The sequence below is a fragment of the Pseudophryne corroboree genome, chromosome 2 (genome assembly GCF_028390025.1).
Source record: "Pseudophryne corroboree isolate aPseCor3 chromosome 2, aPseCor3.hap2, whole genome shotgun sequence".
NCBI classification, from domain to species: Eukaryota; Metazoa; Chordata; class Amphibia; order Anura; family Myobatrachidae; genus Pseudophryne; species Pseudophryne corroboree.
The window spans coordinates 776257390-776273640 of NC_086445.1; positions in this window are offsets into that span (position 1 = coordinate 776257390).

Sequence of the window (16251 nt, forward strand, 5' to 3'; positions counted from 1 at the left end):
CTAATGTGTATACATGTATGTGTGTGTTTATGTACACTGATCAAAAAAATAAAGGGAACACTAAAATAACACATTCTAGATCTGAATGAATGAAATATTCTTATTAAATACTTTGTTATTTACATAGTTGAATGTGCTGACAACAAAATCACACAAAAATTATCAGTGGAAATCAAATTTATTAACCCATGGAGGTCTGGATTTGGAGTCACACTCAAAATTAAAGTGGAAAAACACACTACAGGCTGATCCAACTTTGATGTAATGTCCTTAAAACAAGTCAAAATGTGGCTCAGTAGTGTGTGTGGACTGCACGTGCCTGTATGACCTCCCTACAATGCCTGGGCATGCTCCTGATGAGGTGGCAGATGGTCTCCTGAGGGATCTCCTCCCAGACCTGCACTAAAGCATCCGCCAACTCCTGGACAGTCTGTGGTGCAACGTGGCGTTGGTGGATGGAGCGAGACATGATGTCCCAGATGTGCTCAATTGGATTCAGGTCTGGGGAACGGGCGGGCCAGTCCATAGCATCAATGCCTTCGTCTTGCAAGAACTGCTGACACTCTCCAGCCACATGAGGTCTAGCATTGTCTTGCATTAGGAGGAACCCAGGGCCAATCGCACCAGCATATGGTCTCACAAGGGGTCTGAGGATCTCATCTCGGTACCTAATGGCAGTCAGGCTACCTCTGGCGAGCACATGGAGGGCTGTGCGGCCCCCCAAAGAAATGCCACCCCACACCATTACTGACCCACTGCCAAACCGTCATGCTGGAGGATGTTGCAGGCAGCGGAACGTTCTCCTTGGTGTCTCCAGACTCTGTCACGTCTGTCATATGTGCTCAGTGAGAACCTGCTTTCACCTGTGAAGAGCACAGGGCACCAGTGGTGAATTTGCCAATCTTGGTGTTCTCTGGCAAATGCCAAACGTCCTGCACGGTGTTGGGCTGTAAGCACAACCCCCACCTGTGGACGTTGGGCCCTCATACCACCCTCATGGAGTCTGTTTCTGATCGTTTGAGTAGACACATGCACATTTGTGGCTTGCTGGAGGTCATTTTGCTGGGCTCTGGCAGTGCTCCTCCTGGTCCTCCTTGCACAAAGGCGGAGGTAGCGGTACTGCTGCTGGGTTGTTGCCCTCCTACGGCCTCCTCCACGTCTCCTGATGTACTGGCCTGTCTCCTGGAAGCGCCTCCATGCTCTGGACACTACGCTGACAGACACAGCAAACCTTCTTACCAAAGCTCGCATTGATGTGCCATCCTGGATGAACTGCACTACCTGAGCCACTTGTGTGGGTTGTAGACTCCGTCTAATGCTACCACTAGAGTGAAAGCACCGCCAGCTTTCAAAAGTGACCAAAACATCAGCCAGAAAGCATAGGAGCTGAGAAGTGGTCTGTGGTTGCAGAACACCTGCAGAACAACTCCTTTATTGGGGGTGTCTATTACTAATTGCCCATAATTTCCACCTGTTGTCTATTCCATTTGCACAACAGCATGTGAAATTGATTGTCAATCAGTGTTGCTTCCTAAGTGGACAGTTTGATTTCACAGAAGTGTGATTGACTTGGAGTTATAGTGTGTTGTTTAAGTGTTCCCTTTATTTTTTTGAGCAGTGTATATATATATATATATATATATATATATATATAAACAAAGAACACCCAGCACTCACCAAAGTAAACTCACTTATCCTCAACAATTCAATAAATAAATGATGGGGGTTTAGTTGGTGGATTGGCCAATCCACGGAAGCCTGCATACCGATTTTCAAGGTACCCCTCCTTCATGCAGATCCTACACCATCACAGAGTCTTAAAACCCGACTACTTCACTGCTGTTACACATATCATCTGCCTGCTAGATTTAATGTGTACCTGCCACAGACTTTATGGCTTTTAAAGGCACACTAGTCACCTATTGCACTGGCTCAAAGATGATTACTAAGGAACAGCTGAGACAGGTTCAGGATAATAAAGTCCACACAGGGGTGCATGAGAAAGCTAGTGGCCACGGTTAATAAGAGATAACCATAGATTAACCCCATCGTATACACACAGAGAAAAAAACCACAGCACTCACCACACCAGAAGCGGGGCACAGCTATGCACTTACCACTCACAGGGTGGGGTGCATGTAACACAGCACTCTCCACCACAAAAGCGGGGTACACAGCTGTACTTACCACTCACAGGGCGGGGTGCATGTAGCCCATGACCACATCGCTCTAATAAATACAAACAAAGAACCCAGCACTCACCAAAGTAAACTCACTTATCCTCAACAATTCAATAAATAAATGATGGGGGTTTAGTTGGTGGATTGGCCAATGCACGGAAGCCTGCATACCGATTTTCAAGGTACCCCACCTTCATGCAGGTCCTACACTATCACAGAGTCTTAAAACCCGACTACTTCACTGCTGTTACACATATCATCTGCCTGCTAGATTTAATGTGTACCTGCCACAGACTTTATGGCTTTTAAAGGCACACTAGTCACCTATTGCACTGGCTCAAAGATGATTACTAAGGAACAGCTGAGACAGGTTCAGGATCATAAAGTCTGTGAGTGGTAAGTGCATAGCTGTGCCCCGCTTCTGGTGTGGTGAGTGCTGTGGTTTTTTCCTCTGTGTGTGTATATATATATATATATATATATATATATATATATATATATACATATATATCTTTGTTTACAGTATGTGTGAGTATATGTGTGTGTTTATGTATGTCTGTGTGTATAGGTGTATGTCTGTGTATATCTGTGTGTGTATATTTGTGTGTTTATGTATGTATGTGCCTAAATGTGTGTGAATCTATGTATGTATGTATGTATGTATGTATGTATGTATGTATGTGTGGTGGTGGGTGGTGGCGCTGTGACATGACCCTGCTATGGGTGTCATGTCTCCATGCTATGTCTCTGAGCCAACCTATTCTTTTCCAGGAATAAGATCAATTTGTCTGCAGTGACTATGTTGACAGTGACTATGTTTACACAATAAAGCTGGCACCAAGATCACAACACATTTGTGCATTAGCCATGTGTGCATTATGACATTAAACTTGCCACTTCAGGAGCATGCTTAAAGTTATAACGTCCACAAGGTTAAACAGCATTTTGCCTGTGTTGAGATCCTAGCAATTGGTGAATTTCCCACTAGGCACGTTGGTCATGTGCCTAAGGGTGGAACTTGTCTGGGGGCATCATTTGGATGCTTGTTTAGTATTGTCAGGCCAAAAGTAACTGCAAAATTACTGTACCGTACGGCAACTGGAGTGGAGTATAAAAGGGTAGGACTGCCCCTGTAAGTTTTCATACTTAGTAAATATGCATACATAATTAAAACTAAAACAAAATGTCATAGTTTATGACATTATTATTATTATTATTATTATTATTATTATTATTATTATTAATAATAAATTGGCAATCATCAAATTAAGGCTTATAACTAATCAATAAAATACTAAAATTATACAGAGGGGAGGGGGGCAACCATTACTGTTGTGCCTATGAATGCAATGAGCCCTAAATCCGCCCCTGATCCCAACACAGGCATTCCCTAGTCACTGTTGATACAGTGACTGCTAACTGCTCACCCTTTTCCGGGGGGTATATTTCCAGCAGTTTTATTTAAATCAATATTGTGTTTCAGCAGCAATAACACATATATACTAACAGATTATTTTTTTCTATTCATTTTTAAATGTTAGTCCTGTACATGTGTGTATTAACCACTGAATAACATATCAATTTAGACACATTTTCAACAATTTTTCGACAGATAAAATCAACCTTTAGTAAATACTGTATATCCACTGAAGCAGGGGCATAGCCAGAACTTTGTTGGCCCCATAACAACATTGTGAAGGGGCTCCTGTACCAGTGCTTATCCTAGTTTATTTTACGAACTTTTAGTAGTGTCCTAATTCACATTATGTCCCATTTTAGGGCTGCCAGTACACATTATGCAACACATTGCCCCCAATTCACATTATGATATAGAATATACAGTGTTCCCAGTTCATATTATACCACAATATAGTGCCATCACTGCATATTGTGCCACAATAAAGTGTCCCAGTTCATAATATGCTACACGGTAGTGCCACCTTTTCATACTTTGCCACATTACAGTGCCCCAGTTCATATTATGCCACACTATAGAGCCTCCTTTTCATATAGTGCCACATTACAGTGCCCCAGTTCATATTATGTAACATTATGGGGGGTCATTCTGACCCGCTCGCACACAGCGGTTTATCGTTGCAGTGCGAATGGGTACGGAATGCGCATGCGCGGCGGCCACAGTGCACATGCACGATGTTGCCCGGCGAGAAAGTGTTATAAGGGACTCTATGTACCACCAAATGGTAAAAAATATAACACATATAACTTTGAAAGGGAAGGTGGGCCCCTCTCAGCTCTGGGCCCCATAGCAGCAGCACTCCCTGCACCTATGGTAGCTACACCCTTGAACTGAGGTCTAACTTAGCACAAAAAATCTATCTTAGCAATGTTTCTTTCAGGGGAATTCTAGTCATTTTATACTTCTTAGGTGAGCTCACACAAAATATATCATAATCATTGTAATTCTGAAATCCTGCAGTAAATGTCATCATAAATATACCTTCCTGTTGTTAAATTAGCACGTGGGTGCAAATTCAATAGTTGGAATGATTTCTGTCAATCTGTATAGCAACTTTGAGCTACACGTTTTCTATGCATTAGACCAAATCCATTATGACACTCAATATGTATGAAAAGAAGAACCCAACGTTTAGTTTTACCTTTAAGAATGATAGCATCAAACATGGTTTTTGGTTAGGCTTTATGAAAATATTTATTCTGTAAGACCTTCTACTTGCCTCAGTTTGATGTAATGTGCTGCTAAACACTTTGTGTTATGCCTCATCGATCCTGGCATTAGGCAATAACCATAGGCAGGGCCGGACTGGCCATCTGGCTCTTCTGGCACATGCCAGAAGGGCCGATGGCCAGGTGGGCCGGTCTGGCAGCTGCAACCCCTCCCTCTTGACACTCCCACCTCCTCGCTGCGGCTGCTGTGCTCCGCGGAAAAGTCCTCACCGCTTTCGTCCCACCTTCCTAGAATGCAGATGGGGGTGCGACGTCATCGCGCACAGCATTCTGGGAGCAGCCGCGGTGATGGGAAAAGGCCGGGGAGCAGCAGCAGCAGCCGCCCCAGCATGGCGTGTACTACACGCAAGGACCATGTCTGCTGCCTGCCTGATCCCCTGAGGAGGAGTCACGCCACCATGCAGATCCCGGCCCCAGCAGCAGCACACACATGGCCAGCTGCAGCATCAGCACTGCAGGGAGAGTGCTGTCCCCTGGCCGAGGTGAGTGCGAGTGTATACATGCACTGGCTGATTCCTCCCTCTCTCTTTCTCTCTGTCCTCAAACCCCCCCCCCCAACCCCTCTCTCTCTCTCTCTCTCTCTTTCTTTTGTCCTCACCTCTCTTGTTCTCACCCCCCCTCTCTCTTGTTCTCACCCCCCCTCTCTCTTGTCCTCACCTCTCTCTTTTGTTCTCACCCCCCCTTGTCCTCACCTCTCTCTTTTGTTCTCACCCCCCCTCTTGTCCTCACCTCTCTCTTTTGTTCTCACCCCCCCTCTTGTCCTCACCTCTCTCTTTTGTTCTCACCCCCCCTCTTGTCCTCACCTCTCTCTTTTGATCTCACCCCCCTCTCTTGTTCTCACTTCTATCTCTTTTGTCCTAACCCTCTCTCTGTCTCTTCACCTCTCTTTTCCTCACCCCTCTCTCCCATCCACATCCCTCTCTCCCATCCACATCCCTCTCTTTTTTGTCCCCACCCCCTCTCTCTTTTGTCCCTACCCCCTCTATTTTTTGTCCACACCCCGTCTCTCTTTCTTTTGTCCTCACCCCCTCTTTTTAGTCCCCACCCCCTCTCTTTTTGTACACCCCCCCACTCTCTTTGTTTTGTCCTCACCCCCTCTTTTTTGTCCACACTGCCTCTCTCTTTCTTTTGTCCTCACCCCCTCTTTTTTTTCCTCACCCCCTCTCTTTCTTTTGTCCTCACCTCTCTTTTGTCCTCACTCCGCTCCCTCTAGTCCTTACCTCTCTCTGGGCGGGATGTACTAAAGCAAAAATGCGGTAAAACCCCCGAAAACGGGGGTTTTACCGCATTTTCATATTTACTAAGACCCTACCGCAGCGTTTTCGGCGTCCAGGGTTTCGCCATCTCTGGATGGCGAAACCCTATAGAAGCCTATGGGCTTCTTTTCGCCGACCGCCGCAACCCGCCGACACCGTCGACCCCCGCCGCAGACGCCGACCCCCCTTCCCCCTGGCTTACCTTCCTCCAGGCTGCCCTGGACCCGGAAGGTAGTGTCCTCCTCCCCCTAGCAACGCAGCCGGACGTCCTTCCGGCTGCAGGGGGGAGGAGGAGGTGCCGGGGGCAGCCTGCTGCTGCTTCCCGGCATCTAGCCAGTGTGGGGACCCCGGGGAGGTGACGGAGACCCCCCACAGACCACCTAACAGGTATCGCGGGGGGCCTCCGTCACCGCATCGCGATGTTGATCGCATATGTTAGTACATATGCGATCAACATCGCTGCGGTAACCGGCGAGGGGCGGCGATGTATGTTAATACATCCCGCCCTCTGTCTCTTTCTTGTCCTCGCCTCTCTTTTGTTCTCACCCCCCCCTCTTGTCCTCACCTCTCTCTATCTCTCTTTTGTCCTCATCCTCTCTCTTTTCCTCCCCCCTCTCTCCCATCCACATCTCTCTCTTTCTTTTGTCCTCACCCCCTCTCCTTCTTTTGTCCTCACTCCCCCTCTCTCTAGTCCTCACTTCTCTCTATCTTTTATCCTCACCTCTCTCTCAGCTTTACCACCTCTTTTGCCCTCACTTCTTTATCTCTTGTTTTCACCCCCCTTTTGCCTCACCCCTCTCTCTTTCTATCGTCATAGCACAGAGCATTCTTGGAGTGGCTATGGGGGAGAGAAGTCCTAGGAGCAGCAGCACGGTGTCCGCCCACACTCACCCAGTTTACAGCCTGCCTGAGCCCCTGGCCCTGAGGAGGAGACACGCCACCCATGCAGTCCTGGAACCCGGCCACAGCAGCACCACAGCACATGGTCAGCTGCAGCATCAGCACTGCAGGGAGAGCGCTGCCTCCCACCAAGGCGAGTATGGGTATACCCATGCCATGGCTGTCTGTCTCTCATTCTCTCTCTATTGTTCTCACCCTCTCTCTCTCTGTCCTCACCTCTCTCTCACTCTCTTGTCCCCACCTCTCACCCCATCCCTCTCTCTTGTCCTCACCTCTCTCTCCCGTCCTTTGTCTCCTGCCCTCACCTCTCACTTTCATTCTCACCTGTCTTTCTCTTGCCCTCACCGCTCACTCTCTCTCAAGTCCCGACCTCTCTCTCTGTCTGCACCTTTCTCACACTGTCTTTTGTCATCACCTTTCTCTCTCTATCTCGTCCTCACCTCTCTTGTCCTCACCTCCCTCCCTCTCTTTCTTGTCCTGCCTCTCTCTCTTTCTTGTCCACACCTCTCTCACGCACTCTCTCTCATTCTCACCTCTGTCTCTCCTGTACTCACCTCTTTTACTCTCTTCTGTCCTCATCTCTCACTCTCTCTCTCTCGTCCCCACCTCTCTTTTGCACTCCCCTTTCCCTCTCTCTCATGCCCTCACCTCTCTCTCAGGCCTTGACCTCTCTCCTACTTGTCCTCACCTCTCTCTCTCTCTCTCTCTCTCTCATCCTCACCTCTCGCGCTCTCTCTCTCTCTCGTCCTCTTGTCCCCACCTTTCTCTCTCTTGTCCCCACCTATCTCTCTCTTGTCCTCACCTCTCTCTCTCTTGTCCTCACCTCTCTCTCTCTTGTCCTCACCTCTCTCTCTCTCATTCTCTGTTTGGCTTTAAAATATAGATTGCCTTGCTCTAGATGGGCGTACAGTGAGGAGCTAAACTGGACAGACCTGTGCGCTCAGTCCTTCTCTGCACCTCCGCCAGCTCCCACAGCCTTCTCCTCCGCACCATCTTCGAGGCCCACAGTCTCCTCCGCCCCGCGCCGATCACAGCCTCCTCATCCACCACAGCATCCTCTGCTAAATAGGTAATCTTACCCTGCTGCCTTTCTCTCTCTCTAGTCCCTACTGTATGCCCTTGCTGTCTCTCTCTCTATCACTCTCCCTGCCCCTATGTCCTTACTGTCACTTCCCCTGTCCCTCCGTCACTCTCCCTGTCCCTCCATCTCTCTCCCTGTCCCTATGTCCCTGCTGTCACTTTCCCTGTCCCTCTGTCACTCTCCCTGTCCCTATGTCCCTGCTGTCACTTTCCCTGTCCCTCTGTCACTCTCCCTGTCCCTATGTCCCTGCTGTCACTTTCCCTGTCCCTCTGTCACTCTCCCTGTCCCTATGTCCCTGCTGTCACTTTCCCTGTCCCTTTGTCACTCTCCATGTCCCTATGTCCCTGCTATCACTCTCCCTGTCCCTATGTCCCTGCTGTCACTTTCCCTGTCCCTGATATCACTCTCCCTGAATTTTGTCTCATTCCATGTGGCATAATGTGAATTTCGGCTCATTCAGTGTGCTACAATGTGAATTTCAGCTCATTCTGTGTGCTATAATGCAAATTTTGGCTCATTCCGTGTGCTGTAATGTGAATTTTGGCTCACTCTGTGTGCTATAACGTGAATTTCGGCTCATTCTGTGTGCTATAATGTGAATTTTGGCTCATACCAGGTGCTGTAATGTGAATTTCGGTTCATACCGTGTGCTATAATGTAAATTTTGGCTCATTCTGTGTGCTACAATGTGAATTTAGTCTCATTCTGTGTGCTATAATGTGAATTTCAGCTAATTCTGTGTGCTATAATGTGAATTTTGGCTCATTTTGGGTGCTGTAATGTGAATTTTGGTTCATACCGGGTGCTATAATGTGAATTTCGGCTCATACCTTGTGGTATAATGTGAATATTGGCTCATACTGTGAAAGAGGCACCAGTACTAGATAGTATAAGGGGTCCTACTATTGTGGTGCATAATTTGAATAGGGGGTATATGGTGTGGTAAACTACACTGAAGAACACGCCCCCTTTTGAGTGACCACGCCCCCTTTTCCGGAGCGAATTACAACCTTCACTTTTCTATTCCCCCACTTAAAAATTTCCACTTCAACCACTGGTTGAGTGTATTTTAATAGAGAATGATGTACCCTTGTATGTTGTTATAATATTAATTATATTTGTAAGAGCATAGATTAAGAAGTAGGAGGAGTCAGGAATACTAAGGGGAGGAGTCGTCGAGGTGGGCCTGTGTGCTTCAAATATGCCAGGGCCTATTTTTAGTCCCAGTCCGGCCCTGACCATAGGTTATCTGAAGTTACAGTATATACTGTATGCATATACTGTAGATCAGGGGTGGCCAACCAGTCAGAGGCAAAGAGCCAGAATAGATCTGTAGTCAAGAGCAAGAGCCACTATCATGCATGTGCCGTAGGCACGCATGCAAAAATGGGGGCGTGGCATAGTTGTCACAAAGCCACACCCCATTTTTGTGCACACGCCTTTCGGTATGACATTTGTAGGAGTATGACCTCATATCATAACCGTTTTTCGTCATGTTGTACAGTGCCACATACATATAATGCCCCAATACAGTACATATAAAAATGCCAAAAAATGGGTGCCTCCACAGTGCCAGATACATATATGTCCCAAGTGCAGATACATATGTCCCCACAGTGCCTGCTATGCCCCCAGTGCCAGATATGCCCACAGTGCTAAATACACATATCCCCACAGTGCCTGCTTTGCCCCCAGTGACAGCTATTCCCCCAGTGCAGATACATGTCCTCACAGTGCCAGCTATGCCCCCAGTGCCAGATACACATGTCCCCACAGTGCCAGCTATGCCCCAGTGCCAGCTATGCCCCAGTGCCAGCTATGCCCCCAGTGCAGATACACATGTCCCCACAGTGCCAGCTATGCCCCCAGTGCCAGATACACATGTCCTCACAGTGCCAGCTTTGCCCCCAGTGCCAGATATGCCCCATTGCAGATATATATGTCCCAACAGTGCCAGCTATGCCCCCAGTGCCAGCTATGCCCCCAGTGCCAGACACACATGTCCCCACACAGTGCCAGATATGCCCCAGTACCAGCTACACATGCCCCCTCACAGTGCCAGCTATGCCCCCAGTGCCAGATACACATGTCCCCACACAGTGCCAGCTATGCCCCAAGTGCCAGATACACATGTCCCCCCCAAAGTGCCAGCTATGCCATCAGTGCCAGCTATGCCACCAGTGCAGATACACATGTCCCCACAGTGCCTGCTATGCCCCCAGTGCAGATACACGTCCTCACAGTGCTCCCCCACTCTTCTCTGATCACTGCGCTGCTGCTGCTCACTCTCTGGCGGTGGTGTCTCTCTTGAATTAGGCGCTGATCCATGAGCCAATCAAAGCTCGCGATCCGGCAGCCAATCAGGAGCCTTAGCTGCCAGTCTGCGAGCTCTGATTGGCTCACGGGCTGGCGCCGAATTAAGAGAGACACCGCCGCTGGAGAGGCGTGCGTGTGTCTTGGGTTGGGGGCAGCGGTGGCCAGGAGCTGACCAAGCCACATGCGGTGGATGAAAGAGCCGTGGGTTGGCCACCGCTGCTGTAGATTAAGGTAAATAGTAAATTAAAACATGGTTTAATGTTTAACTTTATAGATCCTGGTGAACAATCTCACATTTATGATTAAATCTGAGTATAAATTATCCAACCTTTGTAATACTATGTAAAAACAAGTATCCATGTGAATTACTTACTGTATGCAACTTTCGTATAAAGATATAGAAAAAGGAGAGGACTGATTTTACAGCTCAGCAGCAACTGAGGAGCGTGTAAAGCTCCTTAAATATAGAATAAATATAAAATGAATAGTAGCGCTAGGGTTTTAAGAAAAGAAACAATGGAGGTCATTCCGAGTCGTTCGCTCTGAAAATTTCTTCGCATCGCAGCGTTTTTCCGCTTAATGCGCATGCGCAATGTCCGCACTGCGACTGCGCCAAGTAAATTTGCTATGTAGTTAGGAATTTTACTCACGGCTTTTTCTTCGCTCAGGCGATCGTAGTGTGATTGACAGGAAATGGGTGTTACTGGGCGGAAACAGGCCGTTTTATGGGCGTGTGGGAAAAAACGCTACCGTTTCCGGAAAAAACGCGGGAGTGGCTGGAGAAACGGAGGAGTGTCTGGGCGAACGCTGGGTGTGTTTGTGACGTCAAACCAGGAACGATAAGCACTGAACTGATCGCAGATGCCGAGTAAGTCTGAAGCTACTCTGAAACTGCTACGAGATGTGTAATCGCAATATTGCGAATCTTTCGTTCGCAATTTTAAGAAGCTAAGATTCACTCCCAGTAGGCGGCGGCTTAGCGTGTGCAATACTGCTAAAATCGCCTTGCGAGCGAACAACTCGGAATGAGGGCCAATATTCTGCGGTTTGAGAAAATAAAAATACATTTATTTATATAATCAATTTCATATTAAAAATTCATGCATGTAAAATAGAATAAAGTGCTTTTGAGAAATATATATGCTTTAAATGGCAATTTGTAAAAGGTGGAATGCTGGCTCCTGACTCTGGAACAATATAGAATATAGGGGGTCATTCTGACCCATTCGCTCGCTGTGTTTTAATGCAGCAGAGTGAACGGGTCCATGATGCACATGCATCGGCGCCGTAGTGCGCCGGCGCATACCAGACAGCCAAAGGCTGTAGCAGGGATGTGAATGCCTCTGTCTGATTGACAGGCAGAGGCGATTGCTGGGCAGGAGGGAGCAGAACAGCGGCATTTGGCTGCTGTTTTGTGGGTTTGGTCCGGCCAATGCAGACGTGGCCGGACCGAACAGGGGGATGTGCCGCAGTGGCTGCGTGACGTCACACGCAGCCGCAGCAGGCTGGGGAGCGATGAGTAGCTCACGGCCAGCACACTAAAGCTGCGCTGGCCGGGAGCTACTCTTGAAGTGCAAAGGCATCACTTTTTATATGGAAATCCTAGCATCTGATCTTCATAATTGCAATTTGTCCATAGCAAACTAATTTGTTCTGAAGTCTATTTTATTTTAAAAAGCTAAGATATATTATATAACAAGAAAAAGGTACAATGCTTTTTTAGCTGGAGCTACAGACCAAAAAGGGCTCAGACACTCGTAACTCAAAACTGATTGCACAAATACTGTCTAACAATGGACAAATAGGGCTAAGTGATAACAACAATTCTATATATAAAATACATTTGTGCTGACAAAACATCAAAATAAATTGGTATATTTTACTAACAAATAAAAAATGATACATTCAAGACTTGTAACACATTAGAAATAAATAACACAAATATATTTTATCAATAGACACATCGGGTTAAATTTACTAGGGTGGGAGTTTTTTTTAGAACTGGCGATGTTGCTCATAGCAACCAATCAGATTCTACTTAGCATTTATCTAGCTGCTTCAAGAAGATACTAGAATCACCAGTTCTAAAAAAAATCCCACCTTAGTAAATTTACCCCATCATGTATAAAATGTTCTAAAAAGAATACTGAATTCAGTGGACTTACATAGACAGGCCGGGATGTAATGGGAGCCAATAATGTCAGCCAGGAAATTATCACACCTCATTGGACGTTACAATTGTGCCTCTATTTCCTGAAACTCGGCCAATGTAATGGCATGCATCTATTTCCCGGCTTCTGCATATCGGATCTGAGGTGTAGCGGTATTTAGACTAGAAAAAGTCTAATATTTACAGACCAACTGGAATACAATTTAAATGTATGTGCATAATTTTCGAACCTACTGGAATGCATTTTTTAGTACAAGCGGTCCACAGAGTCAGAGAAAGTCACTCATTGGCCCCCAAAAGTCACATGATTGAAGCATCACACACCCTAAATTAACCCCACACCCTCTATTTTGTCCTTTGAAAAGTTGTAGGCATTTTGCAGAAGAGCAGGAGATTTAAGGGTGAGGAGGTAGCAGTAGTTGGCATTTTCTGAGTAAGCATGGCATCCAGACAAGTGGGCAGAGAAACAAGGAGGAGGGTAGTAGAGGAGGAGGAGGCCATATCCCAGCAGCAGCCTGTATCTGACATAGATGCAGGAGGGGAGGAGGAGGTGTAGGAGACTGTAGTGGAGGACACTGGGGAGGAGGAGGAGGAGGATGAAGAGTCTGGAACATCAGCACATGGCAGGACCAGGGCTGTGCGCAGTGTGATGTATTTGTTTGAGGAGAACTGTGCCCTAGTCCATGCCATGGTGCAGGTGTACTCATACCTGCTGGGTGCCCAGGCATACAGGACCCCTGCATCCCAGAAGAAGGACACGTTAGGACCTAAAGAATGTGAAGAAGAGATATGGAGACATAAAGAGGGTCCTGAAGGCCAAAATGGCTGAGGAGCACCACCAGAGTCTCAGGACAGAAGGAGGATGAGCCCCACCGGTTCACTACACAGCCTTCCAGTAGTTTAAATAGATCATCCCTCCGGAGGTCCTGCTAGGAATGCATATAGTGGACATGTACTGCCCAGCATCCCCACCTGATCCTGATAAGTTAACAGAAAATATTGATTATCATAGAAATATTTTACTCTTGATTAAATATTTTTTTCCCTCCACAGCTGCTGTAAGCCTGCGTTGAGCTTCACCGAAAAGGCAGGAGCAAGAGATGAACACAGAGGAGGCTGGTAAATGTGTTTTTAAAAAACACACACATTACACACATCACACTCAGTACAAGGTACTGAGGCTATATGTAAGGAAAGTGGATACCCACATACCCTTATTTAAAATACAATTGTGGCATAGTAAGGCATGCAACCTTAACATTAATTAAGGGGAACACAACCACATCAGGGTTTAAGAGACTGCGTCCTACCTTAAACTGATATGTGAAGTAGTGTTTTTGTTAAAAAGGGCCCTTGAAAAGAGATTTCACAATCCATGTATACATTATAAAGTTAATGTAATTCAGTCATCTGATATTTAAAAGCATGTGCATCTGTAAGTGTTTCAGATTAGTGTCGGTTGTTTTTAGTCCCCATAACAAGTGTATTTATATAATCTTTTTTATTCCTTTGCAGGACCTTCTCATGTGCTCCCAGCACAAGGCCACCATCATCCTCACTCTCATGAAGCATAGGCCCCATGTGCCACCACCACAGCAGCCGCAAACACCACGGTCCAGGCCACAGCCCAACGTTCACCATGTGGTGATGATCACCATCTCCCTCCACCATTTGCGGGAACAACACATGGCATTTATGGAGCACCAAACCATCCAGCTGGACTACATTGGGTGGCAAATGCAGCAGATGAATCGAGCTGCGGCAGTGGAACAGGGTACACGCAGACAGATGGCTTTGCAGATCAATAATTGCCTGCAGTAATTGACCCAGGCCACACAGGATTGGAGGGAGTTTGCCTGGGATCAACTGCAGGCAATCTGGGAGTACATACAGGCCATCCGGGAGCAAACCCAGTAGTGAGGGAGCTGGTGGCTCAAATTGCAGGCCATGAAGGGCCATGTACAGCAACAGCCTGATCCCTCCACTCCCTCACCAGTCACCCCTACAGGGCATAGTGCCCACAGGGAGGGGCATCGAGGGGTCAAGGGTCTTCCTCCTCCCAATGATTTTTTGTTTTTACCCCTTCTTTGTTTTCTTCCAGACAACAATATGCTGTTGACATTTGTGTAATTTTTTTCCAGATTAAGTAAAGTGCCCTTTCAAAAAATGTGTTTGTGTTTTTTCCAAAACAAAAGTTCATTTAAAAGTCAAATTTGTATTTTCCCCTAATGTGTTGTCATTTGGCCTAATGGCCTTTTACACATACATGTAGAAATGTGTCAACCTACATCTTTGCTGCAGTCACAAGAAACAGATGCAATGTTCATCTTTTTGCATATTTAACACCTGAAATTGTGAGTACACAATGATATGTGACTATATTATGTGTGTAATTTCCAAATACTGTACTTGGTTTTCTTTCTACACACAAATGCATCATAAATGCAAATGAATGTACTAAATCGCACATACAGTTCCAGCTGAATCCAATGATACTGTATGTGACATTCCCATGTTCTGTGTATAATTGTGACTGTATTGTCATCCTAATTTATGTTAGTGTTTTTTTGAAATACACTTTAACATTTTGTGCAGATACACTTGCAATTAGATACAGAATATAAACATGCTGCATATCATTGGAGTCAGCGGGATCTGCTTGTGCGATGTAGTACATTTATATGCCTCTAATACACATTTCCTGGGGAAAATAATGTAAAAATTACATGTACAGTACATGGAGCCTTTTTACAGATCAAAACTGTTGTTTTTTTTAAAGTATCAAATTGTATCGAAAAATGTGTTTGTTTATTGCAAATGTGCTTGAAAAGTGTACATATAATTGATTTGTAACATTTTCATAACAAACTCGGCCAAAAAAACAAACACCTCTACATTATTTGAGAGTTATAGAGCTGTTTTGTGTCCAACTTGCAATATAATATAGGACTCCATTAAATGGCCGAGTTGTATATTAACATGGCCAAAACATCCGGATCAGACTGGGATCTCTACTTTACAGCCAAAAGCTCACTTTGCGGCTGCTAATACATTAGCTGACTTTGCAAATTAAGAGATTCTTGTGGCTATAGCCGCAAACATCAGAAATGTTGCTGCTATTGGCTCCTATTGCATCACGGCCAATGGATCTGTGGTGTCTTTGATTGATATAGTAGAAATGTGGTCTTTATTAAGAACATCAGTTCATGCAGATAAATATAAAAAAAATTATTGATAATGTTATCAATGACAGTAAAATACCTAGAGATGAAAGATGCTACAGTACCTTTAGGAAATAGCCAACATGTCATAGGCAGTAATCTTGTGCTATAAATATCAGTCTCCTAACTAGAGATGAGCGGGTTCGGTTCTCCGAAATAAGAACCCCCCCAAACTTCACCTATTTTACAGGGTTCCGAGGCAGCCTCGGATCTTCCCTCCTTGCTCGGTTAACCCGAATGCGCCCGAACGTCATCATCCCGCTGTCGGATTCTCGCGAGATTCGTATTCTATATAAAGAGCCGCGCGTAGCCGCCATTTTCACTCATGCATTGGAGATTGAATGTAGAGGACGTGGCTGCGTTCTCTCCCTGAAAAGCTCCATAATCTGTGCTCAGTGTGCTGCAAATATCTGTGCTCAGT